A 22,236-nucleotide genomic window follows, 5' to 3' on the forward strand; every position below is an offset into this window, starting at 1 on the left:
TGTTGTGACCACTTAAGGATTTATCAGTATAAATCCCTAGAGTCACATGAATCAGAGCACAAATAGGTGTGGACTCTTCTTGGGGCTGCTAAAAGGACTGTGCTGTAAACAGGAAATAGGTGGTGTACCCCTCCTCCTCTGTTGAGGGAGGGCTGTTTAATTTTAACATAGTGGTCTTTTCCATCCAGAATGTGAACTTTGCTGTCTTCCAAATCTTGGAAGCTGTCTTTCAGATGCCGATGGATTGCTGAATCCTTTCCTGAGTTTGTTCTCCTGTGTTGTGTCATGCACTTGTGAAGTGGTTGTTTTGTTTTCCCCAATGTACAAATCTGCACATGTTCACTGCAGTGTGTAGCATATGCCACATTGCTTAATTTGTGTCTGGGTGTTTGTCCTTGGGATAGATAAGCTTCTGGCTTAATGTATTCTTGAGTTTAAAGTGTGCCCTTACGTTGTGCTGGTTCAAAATTCTCCAGAGATTTTCAGATATTCCTGCAATGACAACATTGCTCCATTTGTTCTTCTCTTCTTTGTCTGTTATGAAGGAGCTCCTGCTGGATCTTTTTATAGATTTGATGAAGGCCCATTTAGGATAGCCACAGGTTTTGATGTCTTCCTTGATGTTTTTTTCTTCTTCTTTCCCCTCTTTGCTCAGAGGCAAACCTTTAGCTCGCTAGTGTAGGGTTCTAATTAGTCCCAGTTTGTGCTCCAGTGGATGGTTGGAATCAAAATCTAAATATTGCTTTTTCTGTGTGTAGGTTTTCTGTAAACTTCAATGTTGAGGCTTATGTTTTTCTTAATATCTACTGCACAATCCTGGAAAGCCAGATTATTTTCCTTAACATCTTCCCAGGTGAATTTATGCTATCTGTCCACAGAGTTGACATGTTTTGTGAAGGTTTCAACTTCCTGTGTTTTAATCTTGTCACAACTATCATCCACACACCTATATCAGTGCATGGATGGAATTCCTGTGAAGGGGTTTAGGGCTTTGGTTTCTACTTCTTCCATGAAAAAGCACCTTTGGGACAACCATGACCTGGATGATTGAAATCTCCATAAATCTAGTTTATACGTTAAAAAAAATGCTGTTCCATCTAAGTATAATTAACAAAGAATAATCCTGTGTTGTTTTTCTTATGTTACAGCAAGCCTGAATAAAATAATTCAGCAAAAGGAAATATTGTATCAATTCCCAAATGTGATGCAATTAAATTCCCCCCACTACCTCAAGAAAGTAGTTACCCTTTCTCCTCAAAAATACGACCTACCCTGAAAGTAAGTCCTAATTTGATTTTTACATGTGTGTCCAATATAAGCCCTACCCCTCAAATAAGCCATAATTGAGACTCCTCCAACTCCAGGTGCACATGTAAAATTTAAGCTAGGGTGGGAATGGGGAGGGTGGATTTCCCTATTACTTTTCTTCAGACAGTTGCAGCCAGGTCTCACCCACCCTGGCACTTCCCTTGCAAGCCCATATCTTCTGTAGCTGGCAAGGCCAGCAAGGCTTTCCTGAAGGACTCTACAGCCAATAACAGAGCTTCCAATCAATCCGGAGCTCTGTTATTGGCTGCAGAAACTTTCTGCAGAAGCAATGGGCAGGCAAGGCCTCTGACAGTGAAAAGGAGGCCAGGGGTGATGCATGCAAGTGAGGTGAGCCTGTGGACGTTATCCCCCCCCCCAAATAAGACCTGGTGCGTTTCTTTGGTGACAAAAAAAAGACAGGGTCTTATTTTCAGGGAAACATGGTAGAAATAGTTCATTTTGTTATTTTATTCAAAAGGAAAGCGGAGGGGTTTTTCAACCACATCTGCAACAACAATTCTTTGAGTACAATAAACCAGTGTTTCTCAACCTTGGCGACTTTCAGTCCTTTGGACTTCAACTCCCAGAATCCCCCAGCCAGCATAGCTGGCTGGGGAATTCTGGGAGTTGAAGTCCACAGGACTGAAAGTCGCCAAGGTTGAGAAACACTGCAATAAACAATATCCTTCCCCCTAATCCTCCCCTAATCCCTTACTGAGAAATCTTTCAGGCATTTGTTGCTGTTACAGTTACTGTTTTTATTTACATCATATGGATATTTTAAAAATCCAAAACATAGGTACATTTGAAGCTCAGTTTTGAAGGCTTTCATGTTATATGATTGAAAGGAAATTAAAGCCCAATGCAATTAATAGGTCTCTAATTGATTTCACCCTCCACCCTAAATTAATCCCAGGGATATACCTGTCTTGAAGATACCAATTTGTCTCACTTTTGATTAATTCAGCATATTTTAGGCATAATTATGCAACTGTTTTATATACACATACAGCAAAATGCATATTCCTTTGGTCATGTTAGAAAGGTATCCAGTAAAAATTGATGTTGGCTTTTAAATCTATTAGTGCTTGCTTAAATGAAATAATAAATCAAAGTCACATTCAATATTGATTGGTGGGTTTATTTATTTTTTAATGCTATGCAGGAAAACCATTGTAAACTGCCTCTCTGAACTATCCAGAGATTAAGTAAGAGCACTATTGTTTCAATAAATGGAGACCCTACCGTTATACTTGCCCTTTGTAATTTGTTACTGATTTTGGAGTGTAAGTTACAAGGTCTTGCATCTAAAATGCTACAGATGAGTTAGGAATCCTTCATAGTTCTTAAACCATTCAAGTAAGGTTGATCCATCAAACTCATTTTGCTTCTTCCCCATGGCTAAAGTTCATACATATTGAGGAACTTTTTGTGTGCTTGAACACACAAGGGAGCTGACATGATTTTATGGTGTCCTTTATGGGAATGCTGTGCTCATTGCTATTATATTGAGAACATCCACCTCTTTCCTTCCTTCTTTATTTCTTAAATGTATATACCAACTTTTGTCAAGGGCTCATAACTTGAACTTGTACTATTCTATTGCAAAACAGCAATGCTGAGAGGTAGGTTGGGCTAGAGAGAGGGTTGTCGAAAGACATCCAGAAAGCTCCCATGACTGGAGAAAGACTTGATTTCAAGTATCTTAATTGTTGGGCTAGTGTTAATCTTGATGTTAATCTATGCTTAACTGGGTGTTTATTACTGGTGAGGAAGTGTTTTCATCTTTTGGTCCCTTTTTGTGTTTTAATTGTTCTTTTGCACGAGACGTGTAGATGTTGTTTATGTCTGTGCCTATTGATGGTTGATTTGCCACTTTCTCAGGCATCCAGGAATTATGTGTCTTTTGGGACTAGGTTTGGACTGGAGTGGTCACAATTTCCCAGTTGAAATGGTTAAGTCTGCCTTTGTGTTGTACAATTAAGGAGTTTTCATGTCTTCTGACTGCTGGTTGGTGTTTATGGATGTGTTTTTCTAGTCTTCTGCCTGTTTGTCCCACGTAGTGGCTGTTTCAGTCTTTACACTCTATGTTGTAGAGCAGAGGTGTCAAACTCAAGGCCTGTGGGCCACATCTGACCTGCAGGGCGCTTAAATCTGGCCCACAGGGCCAGCCTGCAAATAGCAAAGGACCGGCCTGTGGTTTCTCTGGCAGCCAAAATGGGGTGCATTTTTGGCCTTGATGGCCTCCTGCAACAGTTTGCTGGTCAAAACAGGGCATGAGGGTGTGCACACAACTCCTGGGCAGCTCATTTTTTTACCTGGACAGCCTCCTACAGCACTTTTCCGATGAAAACATGCCACAGGGAGGCTGAGCACGACTGCTCCCCCCCCATGCCCTATTTTTAGCCTGGACAGTCTCTTTCAACACTTTGCAGGCCAAAAACTGCCAAAAGTATGCCTGCCCCTCCCCATGCCCCATTTTGGCTGCCCTCCCCCTGCCCCACCCCCAGCTGGCCCATGGAGAACTACAAGGCTGATCCAGCCCTTGAAGAAATCCAGTTTGACACCCCTGTTGTAGATAATGCTGTTTTCTTTTGGGCTGCTGGGTCTTTTGGTTTATTTAGGTTGCTTTGGAGGGCTTTAATTGGTTCGTGTGCCATGGTGATGTGATTGTAATAGTTTGTGGTGATTTCTGAGATGCTTTTGATATATGACAATGTTTTGCTTTTTGCACCTCTATTGGTTGTGTGGGTTGAGTGGTCAGCAGTGGTGGGTTCCAGATGCCATTGCAACCAGTACGGTACACTACATGAACGTGTGCAGCGTGCACACACACATGCTCAGCAAGCGCATGTGTACTTACCACCTGCCATGCTCTGCGATGCCTCTGCGACACTCCAGCTTCTAGGCAGAGCGTAGTGCAGGCACTGTACACTCCGTGCACATGCGCAGAAGCCCTGAAAACCTCAAATACCTGTAAGGAGCGTGGGCGGGCGGACCCTCCAGAGCACCGTACTGGAACAGTATCTGGTGCTCCCAGCAAGCACCAGTACGCTCGTACCGAGGTGTACCGGTCATAACCCATCACTGGTGGTCAGGCACTTTTGATGAAGTTGTGTGGATATGCATTTTGTTGGAAGATATATAGATGATCTGTTTGTGCTGTTCAGGGTTGCTGTAGTATTTTAGTTGGGTGTTCCAGTTGAGTAATGAAACAATGAGTAGGAAAACAACCAAGTTCAGAGAGCACCAAGAATCCCTTATTTCAACCCTGAGCTACAAATATTCTCCTTTATTGAAAAGCTTGTTCATTATACACACTACTTCTTATAGGCGTATTTATGCAAACTTGACCCAGGGACATTCAAATCAATTGTTTTTGGTGCATAGGTTAGCAGCTGAAGAGGGGAGGAAGGCAAGCAGGACAGACTCAATCAGTCAATGATTCAGGGCAGGTGGCTTCCCACTTCGGTTAAGCAAGCAGCATCCCAAGGTGAGCAAACGAACTGCAACCTCACCAGATGGCTACAAAATAGCATTCTCTGCAGAGCGCAAGGTAGACAAATGATTCCACTGTCAACTAAAAATAAGCTACAAGTTCCCAGCCACCCTCAAAAGAAGTGTGACACAAAAGCTGCTGCATTAAAAAAAAAATTAGAATAAAGGCTGTTTATACAGATGCCTGCTATTGTGCAAGGCTGCAGAAACACTAGGCTGATGGTGACAGATGTCTTTTATTTTTAAAGAATGCCTCCTTTTTCACAATGTGACAGCTTCATAGAGCATTATGGATGTCCTAGGTTTCAGAAGAATACAGCTTTCCAATTGTTTATAAAACAAATCAACCTGATTCTTTAAAGTTTGACTTAGTAATCCAATTGGTGGGCTTAAAGTAAGCATTAATGGTGAAGCATTAACTATCTCTTGCCCATGAATAAATTTGCCAACTTTGGTTTGACTTGTCTAGTCCCTTGTGCAAGTTTCATAGTTTGTATTGTGTCTTCTACTTCAATTTTCTTTTACTTACCTCTGCAAAGCAAACTAATGGTCATAATTATAAGACCAAATTTTCAAGGAAAAACATAAAAATCATAAGTACATCTTTCGTCATCCTCATTCACAATGTTCACTTAATTTGGAACGAGCGTTGAAAATCAATTAGAAGTTAGAATCAAACATTAAACTGCTATTCATGCAAGTTTACTCTTGCATAAATAGCTGCTTAATGTTTCCATATCACATTGTTAGATTAAAGCTAAATATTTGTTTTGTTCTCTATATTATTTTTCTTTAGAAATTTAATAAAATTATATTTTAAAAACTGTGACGCAGCTCTGTGTTAGAATAGATATCACTTCTTCTAATAATACATTTGAATGGCAAACTGAGTCCCTTTACAAAAAGAAAAATCTAGAAAATCTACAAAGACTTTTGTATTTGTTGACAACAAGTAACTAAAGGGAAACATCTGATATGAATAAGGAGTTGGTGACCATAAGGGGACTGTTCCTATAAGGGGATGTGGTGGCTCAGTGGCTAAGATGCTGAGCTTGGCGATCAAAAGGTCGGCAGCTTGGTGGCTTGAATCCTAGCACCGCACAATGGAGTGAGCTCCCTTTATTTGTCCTAGCTTCTACCTAGCAGTTCAAAAGCAGGTAAAAATGCAAGTAGAAAAATAGGAACCACCTTTGGTGGGAAGGTAATAGCGTTTTGTGCGCCTTCAGCATTTAGTCATGCTGGCCACATGACCACAGAGACATATTTGGACAGTGCTGGCTCTTTGGTTTAGAAATGGAAATGAGCACTGCCCCCTAGAGTCGGGAACAACTAGCACAATTTTATTATTGTTATTATTATGTATAAGTAAATTGACCCAGACAATACACTGTTCACTAAGCACTTATGTATGTTAAAGAAAAAATAAAGAAATAAAAAGAAAAAAGAAAAGAAAAGTGAACAGTGAACAATTGTAAGGAAATGAAAGCATCCAACAAAGTTGATTGGGGAAAAAATTAGGACAAAGAAATAACTTGTTCAGATTAACTTTTGCAATTCATTATCACAAAATATGGAGATGGCCAGTTAAGGGTAGTGGTTTGGGGATAAGGGCATCAGACTGGAAATCAAGAGACCATGTGCTCTAATTGTGCCTTAAGGACAACACTAGTTGAATGATTTTGGCATCAACTCCAGTTGAATGACCTTGGGCTAGCAATAGCATTTGGCACTTATATACCGCTTCATAGTGCTTTTATAGTCCTCACTAAGTGGCTTACAGAGTCAGCCTTTTGCCCCCAACAATCTGGGTCCTCATTTTACCGATCTTGGAAGGATGGAAAACTGAGTCAACCTTGAGCCAGTGAGATTTGAACTGTTGCACTGTAGCTAGCAGTCAGCTGAAGTAGCCTGCAATACTGCACTCTAACCATTGTGCCACCTCGGCTCTTACTTACTTGGCTAATCACTTTCTCTCAATCAGAGGAAGGAGGCAGTGGGACACTACTTCTGAAAAACCTTGCACGGAGAACTGCAGGCAGTCTCCAAAAATCAAACATAACTGTATTGAAAAAAGAGGGGTGCTTGAATTAATGGAGAACAGAGCTATCATAGGCTATTACTGTAGTCATCAAAATAGAAGAATGATCTATGAGTTTTCCTCAAATTCTAAATGTAGAGGAACAATGGAAAAAGAAGGATATGTGTCTCCATCCTGTCACATCCTCTGCATGTGAGCAGAAACATCTGATTGGCCATTATGAAAAATATATTGCTGGCCTAAGATGAAGCTGCATCTGAGCTAACAAAGCTATATTCTTGCATTATCGTATTTTTCAGAGTATAAGATGCACTCCCTCCCTAAAAGAGGGTGAAAATGTGGGTGCATCTTATATACCGAATGTAGTCCCACCCACCCGCTGGCCTCTGCCTCCCAGCAATTTGCCTCCTTGCAGCAAACAGTGAACAGCCCGTTTTAGTTTCAACACAGCCTGATTAGCACAGCCTCCCGACCATCAGCTGTTTCAGGCTGCAGGCAGGCAGCAATAGGCTATGACAATCCCTGCAGCCTGAAACAGCTTATTGTTGGGAGACCCAACTATCAACTGCTTATACTAATCTGGCTATGCTAAAACTGAAAGTGAAACTGAAACAAGCTGTTTGCTATTTGCTGCAAAGAAACAAATTGCTGGGAGGCAGAGGCAGATTTTTTTTCTTCCCCAAAAGCTACGTGCCTCTTATACTTCGGAGCATCTTATACTCTGAAAAATATGGTACTTATTTACATTACATGGATTTCTTTTGCAAGAAGCTTGATAATGTGATGCTGTTACATAATTATTTTGTTAAAACAACATCGACAGCATATCTGAGAATATGATCATTTCTTAAATTGTACTGTCTTAGATTGATTAAAACATCTATGTCATATTCCAGATGGATGTACCAAATCTGGGCAAGATATTTATGTAGACAGTTTAAAATGTTCTTGATTGAGACAAAATTGGTTTTCTGCTCAGATTGTATGTGTATGCATGTGTGTCTGTGTGTGTATATATAATTATATACATACGCACATACACATACAGTAACTGAATAAACATAGATACACATACATATGCACAATCCAAGAACCAATGCGTATTTCTGCTGAAAATTAATCTGTTTAACAGGATTGCCCAGTGAAGCTTTAAATATATTCAATATGTAATGTAATTGTATCTGCAGATGACAGCTGCAATATGTCTGTCACTACAACTGCTTGCTTTGGAAGACTTACAATGAATATGTATGTTAATGAATTACCTTTCCTTCAAAGCATTACATCAGAATTCATACTTGAAAAAAGTTAATTGGTTTTCATAAGGGTGTTCATTTTTAAATCTAGGAAATGGAAGCTATTGAGATTAATGGCATTTCATGGGCTTAGATCTCATATGCCATCTAAATATCTGTTGTTGGGTGTTTTTTTTTTTTTTTGCCAAACAATGGCACAATCAGCCTAGTGCATGGTTAGGCATATCTCAATAGGTGGCAGTGTCTACATGACCTTGGCTGTTTATAGACTAAGCAGGCTTAAATTTGGTTAGCAGATGGATAGAAAATCACCATACATTTCCAAAGCTCTAGGCTAGACTATGAAGTTTAAAAATGATTGAGTTTAATTAGATTGTAGCTTGATGAGAGAGAGAGAGAGAGAGAGAGAGAGAGACATTTTCAGGCAAGGATTATATTTTATTACATATTTAAACAGGAAGCAGGAAAAGATGATAGGTCTCTTAAAACCTCCAAGGCAGGATAGATTAATTTGACCCATCCCTGTTGACCCGTGTGTAGATAAACATGTAGATTTCCACAGGACATTGGGAGATTTTCCCATGGCTGTCTTGGACTATTCTGCTAACGCTTTAGTTCCTGATAGAATCCTAAGGCTACAGCCATCGTGGAATTGCACCTTTTTTTTGGATCCATAAATTTCACTAATACAAAATAAGGAGGAATACTTTTTGTTGTTGTTGTTGTCCATGGGTTATTTATTTATTTATTTATTTATTTATTTATTTATTTATTTATTGGTTTGTCAAACATGTACAAGGTAGCAGGTATAAAGGTGAACATGGACATGAATGAAGGAAATGAATACAAATACACGGGGACAGTAGGACAGGGATGGTAGGCACGCTGGTGCAATTATGCACGCCCCCTTTATGGACCTGTTAGGAATGGGGTGAGGTCCATGGTACACACTTTAAGGTTGAAGCTGTGAGGGTTTGAGGATGTAACATCGGAGTCAGGTAGAGCATTCCAGGCGTTGACCATTCTGTTGCTGAAGTCCTATTTTTTGCAAATCGAATTGGGAAGTGGTTTACCTTGAGTTTGTATCGATTGTTTGCCTATATGTTATTGAGGTTGAAACTGAAGAAGTCATTGACAGGCAAGACATTGTAACCAACAATTTTGTGGACCATGCTTAGATCAGACCAAAGGCACATCAGTTTCAGATTGTCCAAGCCCAAAATTTCAAGCCTGATAGCATAAGGAATTCTATTGTGAGCAAAGGAGTGGAGTTCTCTTCTCATGAAATACCTCTGGAGCCTCTCAATTGTATTAATGTCCAATATATAGTTTGGATTCCAGGTATTCTAGAATTGGTCTGGCAAAGATTTGTATGCTCTAGTTAGCAATACAGGATTACCGGAGAAGAAGCTTCACAAAATTAGGTTAACAATTCTTAATGCCTTTTTGGCAATGCTCTGGGGGCTTAGATCATTAGAGATGAGTACTCCTAGGTCCTTGACAGAGTGAGGAAGCCAAAACATTTTCCCCTCCCCCCATTTTTACCTTACTTTTCTTGCATCTTTTTCTTTGATGTTTTTTTTTCTTCCTTACTTTTTGTTAGTTTATATTAGCTTTTATCTTCTTGTTTAATTTTTTTAAATAAAAAGTTAATGGCATTGAAAACTGCAAGAAGTGAATTGGCAGAAGGGTGTATGCTTTAGCCCAATCCCAGCCACACCAGAAATCATCAAAAGCACAACCTGTGCTATTTTGATCCCATATCTCAGTCATATCTATGGAAGGTAAGATTATTAGTGAATATGGTTCAACATCATCTACACGTTAGTCTAATTGCCATTTGCAATATGATACTAAATGAGCCAATGAAGAGAGGAAACATAAGAGTATGTCACATTCTTCTAATTTATCTCTATCTGTATGGATGGATACACATAGAGATAAATTAGAAGAATGTGACAGGCTCTTATGTTTCCTCTCTTCATTGGTTTATCTCTGTGTGTATGGATGAATAAGGTATGTGGTGGCTCAGTGGCTAAGACGCTCAGCTTGTTGATCAGAAAGGTCAGCAGTTCAGTGGTTCAAATCCCTAGTGCCACATAATGAAGTGAGCTCCCTTACTTGTCCCAGCTTCTGCTAACCTAGTAGTTCGAAAGCATGTAAAAATGCAAGCAGAAAAATAGGAACCAACTTTGGTGGGAAGTTAAGAGTGTTCTGTGCACCTTCGGCATTTAGTCATGCCAGCCACATGACCACAGAGACATCTTCAGACAGCGCTGGCTCTTCGGCTTTGAAACGGAGATGAGCACTGCCCCATAGAGTCGGGAACAACTAGCACGCAAGTGCAAGGGGAACCTTTACCTTTACCTGGATGAATCTATGAATGAGAGAGAGAAAGACAGAGAGAGAGAGACTTACACAGAGAGACAGACAGACATACAGACATGCTCTCAGACTAAATCGAGGCAAGAAAAACAGATGGTGGGGGTAAAGAAAGAAGACAAGAGGGAGATGAAAGAAGACTAATCACAATTTCAATAAAGACTGTGGTTTATTTTGTCTTCTAACCAATGCCAACTGTATGAAACAAATGAGTGGCTAACAGAAAGCTGAAAACAAACATATTGAAGCTGAAAGTAGGCACAATAACAAAATAAGGAAGTCTTTAAATATCCTGAAGAGATTTCATCAGGAATTTAAGACTTTTTAAAACATCTTCAGCCCAAAGGATCTCTAGACGTGATCTGGTGGTTAAGAACATGTCAAAAATTCTTCCCAATGGCAGTTATTTTCCCTGTACCAAACTCCTTTCTATTCAACTTCTTTAACTGGATCTGTGAAGAATATTATAAGAGACTTTCCCTGTTTAAGCACACCATGCTATAAATTGGAAGGAGAAGATAATTTAAAACCTGGATTTCCAAACTCGTATTCCATAAAGTTGCCAAAGAAAAAGCTATGCATTTAGAGCAATCACCTAGCTCCAAACATATTTTGATCGACCTAGCTGGCAAATGCATGGATCTTGATTAAGAACTTCTCTTTCAGCCCATTTATCAAAAAATTAAGCAGAAGGTTCTTTGGATCTCAGCATGGTCCAGAAATGTTGAGTTTTAACAATTAATTAATGGACCATCCAGTTAATGTGGACAAGATTAAGATTCCCTATGCACGACTTTGTCCTGAATGGCAATATATTTCATTAAGGCATTTCTCTACTAGTGATTAATAGCATCACCCAGACTTTGTTGAACATGATGTAAACCTTTTCCTCATTACTATTGTTGTCATACAACCTTAGTAGTTTGCCTCCTAAAGATATAAGTCCTCAGAATGGAAATGAACTAAATCAATTGCAGATTTAGCAATGGACTTCTTCTTCCTATACTCAGCTACACTTCCTGTTCTCAGCTACACTCAATCTAGTACTGATAGAGTTGTCATTGTTTTAGTATTTTTGATATACGCCCCTCATAGGGGTGGAATTGAAAATTTTTAGTACTCGGTTCTCTGCCAAGTTGCTGGGTAGGCATGCCTACTCAAGGGTGTGTAGCCTATTCATCCTCCTAAACCTCACCTCAGCATGGAGGGGGGCATTTTCACCCTCCCCAGGCTCTGGAAGCTTTTGTCAAGCCTCTGGGAGGGCAAAAACAGCCTCCCCGGGATCTGGCAGCCTTTTTGAGGCTGGAAAGAGGCCCATTTTTTACCCTCCCCAGGCTCCGTGCAGGCCCTGCACTTACCTGGCATGTGGAGACTCCTAGGATGGGGTGAGGAGTGGGGTCAACCAATTCTTCCAACTATCAGTTCAGTCAACTAGATGTAAAGTTAGCATCCAGTTTGCCCAAACTGGTTCGAACCGGCTGAATCCCACTCCTGCCCTTCCATCTCCCTGAGATTTTTTAATAAAAGTAGATTGGTAGAAGTAGAAAAATCAGTTTTACTACCTAAGTGTTCTTGCCCTTGCAAAAATCCAGAAAGGAAATTATGTGCATAAAAAAGGAAGACAAGTTCCCAAATACCCGGGTCCCATTTTGCCCCAATATGATTTCTAACATTCTTCTTGGAAGAGATGGGTCATGCTGATTAGATTAGTGGACAGTAAGAATTATCATATTGTATATATTCATTGAAAATAAAAGAATACTTTCCATGCCACATCAATCAAGTTATAAGACTTTGTTCAGAAATATCTACACTTCTAGATGTGTAGCATCTATATGTAGACATATATCTACAGTAGATCAGTTTTAGCTCTCAGAAGATTTTTATCTCCTCCAGATTTAATTTTACATGATTAATTGCCATCCAACTCATCATCAGTTCCAGACATAAATTCTAAAGTCTACTCTAAGGCAACAAATGGTTCCCTGAATCCCATTTTTATATATCTCAAAGCCCCCTGATTGTGATTGCTAAAAGTACTTCTTTGAAACCTGGGAAAACTGTGTATGAGTCCTAAGGTAGGCATATCACAACCAAAAAAGAAAGAACCCTTCCAAATTACTTATAAACCCTGTCCCACCCTACTTTATGGCCTTCAATCTCTCTCAAAATGTTAAATGTGGTCCTTGGGCTTGGCCATTAAAAAACAATGGTCAATTTCTGTTCTCTGAACCTGTCCTATAAGTTTCCCATTCCTTTTCTCTGTGGTTTTATGAAAATGTTACAGAGAATAAAAATAGGGTAATGGGAAGAGAATTCTATGGCCGCACCAAAAGCAGAAAGATGTTAGACACTAATGCATGCATTTAGAAAGGAATCTTTGAAGAAAGCTTCCTTGCGGCAATATATCCTAAGGTTTGATACGTTGAAAGGATTTCATGTCTTTCTTATACAATTACTTGATGAGTTGACTCTACACATTCATGTGGGGAAATTGCATTGCAGACAAAACATGGAGAGTGTTCCGACCTAGGCTCCCCAAGAGCATGAAGCAAACTCCTTGTCCCGACAAAAACCCCTTTTATTAATTTTCTGTGAATTCTGCTCGTTCACATACAGCAAAGTCTTTCAAGGGAGGATTTACAGTCACAGACCTTATCTGGCTTTGGAGAGCTGACAGGCTGATATCTGCAAAACTTGGCAAGGAGTCTTGGAGAGTCACGAATCAAACAATTAGTTCTAATTGTCTCCTGCAAACTCCATTCCTCTTCCGTTCCTCTTTTATTTCCTCTGGGAGGGGCCATTCATCATCCACCTGTGGCCTTACTCCCAAGTCAACCCTTGTTCTTTAGCTGTTTCCTTCGTCTGGCAACTCCATGTATGTGCACACTGGGAAGAGGTTCCAGCTGTTTGTCTGCCTCACTGATGTCTGACTCTGAAGGCAGCTGATAACTGGCATACAGCTATGGCCTCCTCTGTGCCTCCGACACAGATGCTTCATCAGAGCCTTCCACAAACTCCGGAACTGGCCCATGTTGCTCCCCAACCTCTTCACTATCTGAATCTGCTGCCAGCTCCACTGACCACTGGTAGGCCACAACAGAAAATCCATTATTTCTCAATATCAGAAAAATCATGCCAAACACTTCCTTGTATTTCATTAGCTCTAGGATGTTGAATGTTTGAATGTTTATTTTATTTATATGCCGCCCTTTTCCCCCGAAGGGGACTCAGGGTGGCTCACAACTCAAACCAAGGGAGGGGGATACAAACAAAAATTAAAACAACACACAACAATACATAATTTAAAAGACGCAACAGTCATACCATTCGAGACGGGGGCAACAGTTCTTTAACCCCAGGCCTGTCAGAACAGCCAGGTTTTAAGGGCTTTGCGGAAGGCCTGGAGTGTGGTAAGGGTTCGAATCTCCACGGGGAGTTCGTTCCAGAGGGTCGGAGCAGCCACAGAGAAGGCTCTCCTCCGGGTAGTCACCAGTCGACACTGGCTGGCGGATGGAATTCGGAGGAGGCCTAATCTGTGGGATCTAATCGGTCTAGAGGAGGTAATTGGCAGCAGGGTCTCTCAAGTACCCAGGTCCAATACCATGAAGGGCTTTATAAGTGATGACTAGCACCTTGAAGCGTATCCGGAGACCAATAGGTAGCCAGTGCAGCTCGCGGAGGATAGGTGTTACGTGGGTGAACCGAGGTGCACCCACGATCGCTCGCGCGCCTGCATTCTGGACAAGCTGGAGTCGCCGAATGCTCTTCAAGGGCTGCCCCATGTAGAGCACATTGCAGTAGTCCAGTCTAGAGGTCACAAGGGCACGTAGTGAGGGCCTCCCGGTTCAGGTAGGGACGCAACTGGTGCACCAGGCGAACCTGGGCAAATGCCCCCCTGGTCACAGCCGACAAGTGGTGTTCAAAAGTCAGCTGTGGGTCCAGGAGGACTCCCAAATTGTGAACCCTGTCTGAGGGGCGTACTGTTTGACCCCCCAGCCTGAGAGATGGAACACTTGGCCAACTTGGCCAAGGATAACAGTTTATCTCTCCCTCTCCCTCTCTCTCTGTCTGTGTATGTATGTATGTATGCATGTATGTATGTGTATGTGTATTTATGTATGTATGCATGTATGTATGTATGTATGTATGTATGTATATATATATATATATATATATATATATATATGTGTCTGTGTCTGTGTCTGTGTCTGTGTCTGTGTCTGTGTCTGTGTGTGTGTGTGCTTTTTTCACAAAAGGGAAAAACACAAAATTAAACTAAACTTTTGAATTCCTATATCCAGCCATTTTAATTCACTTGATTTTTTTTTCTCACTGAACATTCATTTAAGCAGGAACACGAAAGGCTGAAATTAAAACAAGGGAAAGAATTGCATTCTAGGTACATTTCTGTATTCTTTTTTGCAGTGGTACATAGTTCTCTAGACTGAGTAGTAGCACATTATAATCCCTCAAACAGAACTACATTGAAGCTAGTCACATCAAAGAGCTGAATAAAATAGTGTATCCTTTAAATGTAAATCTGATCATGACACAGACTTTGAGCTATAGTTATTAAGCAGGTGCATCCCATTCTTCAAAATAAAAAGTGAGGAAAGCTTTGGAGAATAGGGAGGAACCAGTATATTGATAAACATGGTGCCAGATGTGTCAGGATAGAGAAAATGACCCCATTATCCATCATAAATATTAAGATAACTGGTAGTGCCACACAGGAAGTACCAGCTTCTCTACTCTGGCACAGTATCAGAGCAAAAGTAGAAATCCGTTAATGTACTAAGCATGAACATTTTCACTGAATCCTTCTTTTTGCCTCCCTATATATGATGTTGTTGTGGCCTGCTAGTGGCCAGTGGATCTGGCAGCAGATTCGGACAGTGAGGAGGTTGGGGAGGAACATGGGCCAGTCCTGGAGTCTGGGAAAGGCTTTGATGAAGTCTCTGTGTCGGAGGCAGAGAGGGGGCCAGAGCCATATGCCAGTTATCAGCTGCCCTCAGAGTCAGACATCAGTGAGGCAGACAAACAACTGGAGTCTGTTCCCAGTGTGTGCATGCACAGAATTGCCAGACAAAGGGAACAGCTAAAGAACAGGGGTCAACTTGGGAGTAAGGACAGAGGTGGACGATGAATGGCACACAGATGAATTTCCTTACAGAGGAAATAAAAGAGGAGCGAAAGGGGAGTGGAGTTTGCAGGAGACAATTAGTTTGCTTAATTGGTTTGTGACTCTCCCGAGACTACTTGTCAAATTTTGCATATATTAGCCTGTCGGCTCTCAAAGCCAGATAAGGTCTGTGATTGTAGATCCTCCCTTGAAAGACTTTGCTGGATGTGAATGAGCAGAATTCACAGTAAATTAGTAAAAGGGTTTTTTGTCAGGATATGGAGTTCACTTCATGTTCTCGGGAAGCCTCGGTCAGAACAGTTGTGTGTTTCCTTGTGTTCTTGTACCATCAATTTTATTTTATGTATCACTCTATAGATTTCTTTTTGCATACTTTATAAATGTATTGTAGCCTGTTTCCTTCATTGTAGTGGGCATAAGGACTAGTAAGCAGATGAATTTACTGGGAAAAGGGAGGGGAATTGGAGATTTTTCCCAAATTAGAGGTAGTTCAACTATAATAACGCTGCCCATTACTTTTGCAAGACCTTAAAGTCATGTGAAAGTCATGTGATGAAAGCCAACCATGTGATTGCTTTGCTTAATGATCCTCATTGTCCTGATGTAATTGTTAAGCAACTACACGGGGTTGTTAAGCAGAATATGGAGGGTCTCATGGGTGGGGATGCCCTGGGAAACCTAATGCAGATCATGGGCCCAGGACCCCTGCCCAAGGCCTCCCTTACCTTGAGGATCCCATGCTCCACTTCCTGCTCCTTGGGCCTCCTTTCTTCCCCACTTGGTTCATGCAGTCTTGGGCCTACTTCCAATCCCAACATGCCCCAAACTTTCCTCCCCATCCCCATTATCAATTATGCACTTACTTCTGAAGGACCTCCAGAACTTTGAAGCTCATATTGAGGAAGGAGGGTAGGCTGCTCCAGATCCTCCAAAAATGGCACCCATTTCCAGGATGGAGCCGTAAAGCCTATGGATGCCAAGAAGCAGAGGGGCCTGGTCTCCTTCCTTTTAGTGTGAGCTCCTGATGAGACTTAGTGGAGGGAGAAGCAGGTAATGCAGTAGTGGTTGTAACTTTGAAACTGGGTCACAACTGGCTTTTGGACTTGGGGGAGGGACATTGTCCATCATAACTTTGAATGGTCTCTAAGTGATCCATTGTAAGTTGAGGACCAACTTTAGGTAAACATTTAGCTACCGAGGTAAGCAGTGGGGAAATGTTAGGGATTCTTTTTCATGATCGATCTCTGCTTGTTTGTGCTACTGCTTAAGGATTGTACACTGGAAATAATCAAAAAAATCAAGATGGTAGTCAGGACAGTGGGATCAAAATCCCACCTATTTTTATATTTTTAAAAAAATATACAGAACTTTGTTTACATAATCACTGATGGCATCTTGATTTTTGAGACTCCACCTTGAAGCCACTCCTGCAGTTTTGATATTTTTCAGCTTCATGTTTTTGGTAAATCATTCGGAGTCAATTTGGAGTAGAGTGTTATTGAAACACTGTAAAAATAACCAGTCAAACTATCTGGCAATGGAATAAAATAAGGTCCTTAGATAGCCATGTTCCCAGGATAACCAGTTCAATGGGACATGTCTATGTTATAGCTAAAACAATAACCACTGACTGAGATCCTACTTCTATGTGCCGTAAATATATTGATTTTATTTTTTAAGTCAAGCCAATTACAGGAACTGGAACAAAACAAATGAAAAACAAGGTTAAACCTCTGTCTATGCCTTTTCTCCATTTTAAATGTCAAACACAGCCCTTTGATGCAATCAAATCAGAGAAAATATGTCATTTTTTATAATCAGGAGAAGCTGATGGGAAGGGGTAAGGATTTGATCATTGATATGCTATGAAGAATAAATTGCTTCTGTTGAAAAGGCCACTTCATGTTTATTCTACCCAGAAGGAAAATAAATTCAAGAGAGAAGAAAGATAAGCCAGAGAGATACCTCAAAAAGCTTTCCATAGTTGGGTTTTTGCAGATTTCAGCAGGAATTGCCCACACTGGATATATTAACTGAAATGCATATAATACTCATTTCATCTGCTTTGTTAGCTGTGGATTTCTACATTGTTGTTTTCTTCATTTTCCAAAGTGTGGCTCTTTAGCTCTTCCTTTTTGACCAAATATCAATTCCAGGAAAATCTGCTGAAAAGTGAGAGCAGATGCCTTCTTTTCAAATTGGAGGGGGAGGGGAATACCACTGGGTGTCAGATAGCTTGTGTAGGAAAACATAATTTGCTAAAACAACCACTTTCACCGAGTTTAGATGAGCTTAATTATCACTGAGAAAATATGAATACAAGTCTTTTTTCAGCTCCCTATTTAAAACTTTGGAAAATTCAAAATCAGAAAATGTGAATCTTGAACAGCTGCAGAGTTATTCTAAGAACATTTTAATTTTCTGCTTCATTTTTCCCTTATAGTTTTCATGTGAACAGAGGATTCATAAATACTGAATTAAAGGTCTATGCATTGCCTCTAGAAATACACCTAGGTTTAACTCAGACTGTGATCTATCTTACTGAAGCAGGAATCAAGGTTGGTTCCTTTAACAACAATAAATTAATTTATTAGGCACAAACAAATAAATTAGTCTCTCAAGTAAAATAGGTCAACTCCTTGTAAAACTTAACTTTCCAGCCAATTATTTGGAATTTCATTCAAAAGCATTGTTTCTTTTAATTGTGCAATAAGAGCAAGCAGTGGCTCAGTGGCTAAGATGTTGAGCTTGTCGATCAGAAAGGTTGGCAGTTCGGCAGTTCAAATCCCTAGTGCCACATAATGGAGTGAGCTCCTGTTACTTGTCCCAGCTTCTGCCAATCTAGCATTTCTAAAGCATGTAAAAATGCAAGTAGAAAAATAGAAACCACTTTGGTGAGAAGGTAACAGCATTCCATGCACCTTTGGTGTTTAGTCATGCTGGCCACATGACCATGGAGACATCTTCGGACAGTGCTGGCTCTTCAGCTTTGAAATGGAGATGAGCACTGCCCCCTATGACTAGCACATATGTGCGAGGGGAATCTTTACCTTAAAGAGCAAGCTGATGTTTATTCCTTATCTCTTTAAAGCACACACATTGTTTTCTGGGATCTGTTGTAGTTGCTGAGAGCCATTATGCAATTCTAAGAAAAGATGCTGCTCCTTTAAAGGGTTGCTGTAAGGTGCTAAATCCATTCTGTTGTATATTCTAAAGCATTTGACACACACACAGATCCCTATATACCTATATACTTTTAAGAGAAGGGAGAAAGAATCATTCTTTTGGTTGATTGCTGCTGTCTATAAATAGAAGTGTGAAACACTGTAATGGTTTGGGCAAGAAATCCAGCAATCAGCTTGCATGATACATCTTCTGGCTTCTGACATTACTGTGTGATCTGAGGATCATATCGCTCTGAATTGTACACCACAGATGCCACATCAGCGGTTGTTGATTTTCATGGCCACACTCAAACTCCCTTTTTTTATAAGTGACCAAAGTTCATTGGCTGTATTTTCTTCAGGCTGCAAGTTATTATACTCCTCTCAGGAGCCAAAGACCTCTTTGACTACTCCTGAGGTGAGGAGTATTTCTTGACAGAAGACAAGGGAAAAAATTAATTGTACAGACAAAGGTTAAGTACTTGGCACAAAAAGTCCGTTGATCATTGACACCTAGAAAAAAAGAAGGTATTCAATGCTGATTGCAGAGATTTTCTCCCTCAAGGGCTAGACATGAACTTTGGTGATCTCCCTGGTTTTGCCCCAGACAGAATAGGGCAAGGTGGGAGCCAGACAAAATACAGAATACAGAAGAACAGAGTTAGAAGGGACCTTGGAGGTCATCTAGTCCAAATCCCTACTCAAGCAGGAGATCCTATATCATTTCAGACAAGTGGCTGTCCAGTCTCTTCTTAAACGTTTCCAGTGATTAAGCATCCATGACTTCCTGAAGGCAAGCCATTCCACTGGTTTATTGTTCTCATTGTCAGGAAATTAGTTCTAGGTTGCTTCTCTCCTTGATTAATTTCCATCCATTGTTTCTTGTCTTGCCGTCTGGTGCTTTGGAAAATAGGTTGACCTCCTCTTCTTTCTGGCAGCCTTTCAAAGATTGAAACATTTCTATCATGTCACCTGTAGACCTTCTTTTCTCTAGACTAGCCATACCCAATTCCTGCAACCATTCTTCATGTTTAGTCTCCAAGCCCTTAATCACCTTAGTTGCTCTTCTCTGGATTTCTTTCCAAAGTCTCAACATCTTTAATTTTGATTTATTCTATCCTGGTTGGATTACCTTCAAATAATTAATTGATGTTTCTGTTATTTACTGATGATTGCTTCCTATCATATAAAATTGTAATTCATGAATAAGATAGTTAAGAGTCCATGAAATAATTTTAAGACTTTGAAAAGTTACACATTGCCCTAAGACTTTAAATTATATGTGCTTGAGTTTCTTTCAAATATGAGACAACAATACTGAGATATTGTGATTCTCTATTGGATGGCTGGATTAACTTAATTTTCTTCCATAGCTAATGGCCCATTTCTATCCAGTACTGGCTGATGACATAAGTGGATTAAATGGCATTGAGGAAGGAAGGAAGGAAGGAAGGAAGGAAGGAAGGAAGGAAGGAAGGAAGGAAGGAAGGAAGGAAGGAAGGAAGGAAGGAGGGAGGGAAGAAGGAAGGAAGGAAGGAAGGAAGGAAGGAAGGAAGGAAGGAAGGAAGGAAGGAAGGAAGGAAGGAAGGAAGGAAGGAAAAATAGTTAAGATGGCAGTTGTAGTGGTATAGTTGAAAATCTATTTTTATTTTATTTATTACTTATTTATTTAATTTGTTGGACATGTACTAGATAACAGATACAAGTATAAACATGGACATGAACAAGGAATGAGTACAAGTAAATGGGGACAGTAGGACAGGGACAATAGGGACACTGGTGCGCTTATGCACACCCCCTTACGGACCTCTTAGAAATGGGATGAGGTTCATGGTAGACAGTTTAAGGTTGAAGCTGTGGGGGTTAGAGGATATAACAATGGAGTCAGATATATAATTCCAGGCATTGACCACTCTGTTGCTGAAGTTGTATTTTCTGCAATCGAGTTTGTTTGTATGCATGAGCAAAATCAATATTCATACAGGGAGGACAGAATGTCAATCATACTGCTCTGAGTATCATCCTGATTTTTATGACTTTCCCCAGACATCACTAAATCCTTAGAAGTCACTAAAGTTGCAACTGTTAAGGAAGTATTTTAATGGAGGCAGGGAAAACAAAACAAAACAAAAGATCCACAGGAATAGATGATATCATAAGGCAGAAAGAGAACACAGGCAGTTCAGTTCTAAATAGATGGAATGCTGTGATACTGTATTCACTACTAAGGAGTTAACATTGATAGTAGGTATCAAAGGAACCTAGAAGCTAGCATAGAGTTGGAAGGGACCTTGGCAGTCTTCTAGTTGAACCCCCTGCTAGGTATATATATATGGCTAGTCTAGAGAAAATAAGGTCTAGGGGTGACATGATAGAAGTGTTTCAATCTGTGAAAGGCTGCCAGAAAGAAGAGGAGGTCAACCTATTTTCCAAAGCACCAGAAGGCAACACAAGAAACAATGGATGGAAATTAATCAAAGAGAGAAGCAACCTAGAACTAATTTCCTGACAGTGAGAACAATAAACCAGTGGAATGGCTTGTCTTCAGGAGGTCATAGGTGCTTCATCACTGGAAATGTTTAAGAAGAGACTGGACAGCCCCTTGTCTGAAACGATATAGGATCTTCTGCTTGAGTAGGGATTTGGACTAGATGACCTCCAAGGTCCCTTCTAACTCTGTTCTTCTGTATTCTGTATTTTGTCTGGCTCCCACCTTGCCCTATTCTGTCTGGGGCAAAACCAGGGAGATCACCAAAGTTCATGTCTCACCCTTGAGGGAGAAAATCTCTGCAATCAGCATTGAATACCTTCTTTTTTTCTAGGTGTCAATGATCAACGGACTTTTTGTGCCAAGTACTTAACCTTTGTCTGTACAATTAATTTTTTCCCTTGTCTTCTGTCAAGAAATACTCCTCACCTCAGGAGTAGTCAAAGAGGTCTTTGGCTCCTGAGAGGAGTATAATAACTTGCAGCCTGAAGAAAATACAGCCAATGAACTTTGGTCACTTATAAAAAAAAAGGAGTTTGAGTGTGGCCATGAAAATCAACAACCGCTGATATGGCATCTGTAGTGATATGATCCTCAGATCACACAGTAATGTCAGAAGCCAGAAGATGTATCATGCAAGCAGATTGCTGAATTTCTTGCCCAAACCATTACAGTATTTCACACTTCTATTTATAGACAGCAGCAATCAACCAAAAGAGTGACTCATTCTCCTTTCTCTTAAAAGATCTATTAAGAATGGGTACATGGAAGAATGTTCATTTTTGGGGGCATACATGTTTTATTTATTTTATTCATCATAGAAATCAAATGTATCACCCCCCCCCCAAAAAGCAACCAAGCAATTGGCAAGTCAGTTACTGACATTCTCACAGATATTTGATTTCATACAAGTTGAGCTATAGAATTGCAATATAATATTATGTGAACACAGCATC

The sequence above is a fragment of the Thamnophis sirtalis genome, unplaced genomic scaffold (assembly GCF_051295495.1).
Source record: "Thamnophis sirtalis isolate CommonGarterSnake01/CBP01778 unplaced genomic scaffold, rThaSir2_p1.2 scaffold_9, whole genome shotgun sequence".
Lineage (NCBI taxonomy): Eukaryota > Metazoa > Chordata > Lepidosauria > Squamata > Natricidae > Thamnophis > Thamnophis sirtalis.